This window comes from Meles meles, chromosome 3 (genome assembly GCF_922984935.1).
Source record: "Meles meles chromosome 3, mMelMel3.1 paternal haplotype, whole genome shotgun sequence".
Lineage (NCBI taxonomy): Eukaryota > Metazoa > Chordata > Mammalia > Carnivora > Mustelidae > Meles > Meles meles.
In genome coordinates, this window is record NC_060068.1 from 121,937,756 (window position 1) to 121,939,515 (window position 1,760).

A 1,760-nucleotide genomic window follows, 5' to 3' on the forward strand; every position below is an offset into this window, starting at 1 on the left:
AACAACAAAGCACAGTGACTCCAGGGAGGCAAGGAACAATTGAGGGGAGCCCCATGATGCCCCAACCGCAGCTCAAGGAGGAGAAACCTTGGCAGTCTCCATGAGTTGCAGAGAAGCTGGGATTGTAGGGAGGCCAAGGCAGCTAGAGTTTTCAGGGCAAAGTATTGGAGAGAAGGAAGATTTTCAGAGAGAATTCTCCAGAGATCCAGACGGTCCACTTTGAGTCTTCAGTTGATAGTTTATCAGCACATGCCTATGAGGAAACTACCCAAGGACGGGCGAAGCACTATCTTCAAAGGTTAGAGGAAAAGGTGCCCAGAGCTCACGCAGGGGCAGGAGTAGGGCCTTTCTCTAACAGCAAGAGCAGAAAACCTCACAGTGAGTTTCCCACCCATTTTTTTATTATTTTTTAATAACATATAATGAATTATTTGCTTCAGGGGTACAGATCTGTGATTCATCAGTCTTACACAATTCACAGCACTCACCACAGTACATACCTTCCCCAATGTCCTTCACCCAGCTACCCCATCCCTCCAACCCCCTTCTCCTCCAGCAAGCCTCAGTTTGTTTCCAGAGATTAAGAGTCTCTTATGGTTTGTCTCCCTCTCCAGATTCATCTTGTTTTATTTTTCCCTCCCTTCCCCCATGATCCTCTGTCTTGTTTCTCAAGTTCCTCATATCAGAGAGATCATATGATAATTGTCTTTCTCTGATTGACTTATTTCACTTAGCATAGTACCCTCTAGTTCCAACCACTCCATAGCAAACGGCAAGATTTTGGGGGTTTTGATGGCTGCATAGTATTCCATTGTATATAAATACCACATCTTTTTTATCCATTCACCTGTTGATGGACATCTAGGTTCTTTCCATAGTTCGGTTTTAGCGGGCATTGCTGCTATAAACATTGGGGTGCACATGCCCCTTCGGATCACTACGTTTGTATCTTTAGGGTAAATACCCAGTAGTGCAATTGCTGGGTCGTAGGGTAGTTCTATTTTCAACTTTTTGAAGAACCTCCATGCTGTTTTCCAGAGTGGCTGCACCAGCTTGCATTCCCAGCAATAGTGTAGGAGGGTTCCCCTTTTTCTGCATCCTTGCCAACATCTGTGGTTTCCCGACGTGTTAATTCTAGCCATTCTGACTTGTGTGAGGTGGTATCTCACTGTGGTTTTGATTTGTGTTTCCCTGATGCCGAGTGATGTGGAGCACTTTTTCTTGTGTCTGTTGGCCATTTGTATGTCTTCTCTGCAGAAATGTTCATGTCTTCTGCCCATTTCTTGATTGGATTATTTTTTGGGTTTTGAGTTTGATAAGTTCTTTATAGATTTTGGATACTAGCCCTTTATCAGATATGCTATTTTCAATATCTTCTCCCATTCAGTCAGTTGTCTTTTGATTTTGTTGACTGTTTCCAAATGACCTCTGGGCATCATTTAGGTATCTGAGAAGGATCTTGACAGTAGTGGGGAAAAATTAGTCCTAGATTAAATGCAGCTCTGCTATTTCCTTATAAAGCTCTGAAAGGATCAGACTATTTCCATATAACTTAACTGCATGAACAAAGTTCAACAATATTTACAGGAACATAAAAATATCCAGCACCCAACGGGATAAAATTCACCATATCCAGAATCCACCATCCTAAACATCTCCACTGCCAGCGCTCCAGACTGGGTCACCATCATCTCTCACCTGGGTAATTACAGTGACCTCCTAGCAAGTCTTCCCCATCACCCCCGGCTCCTAGCAGCAGT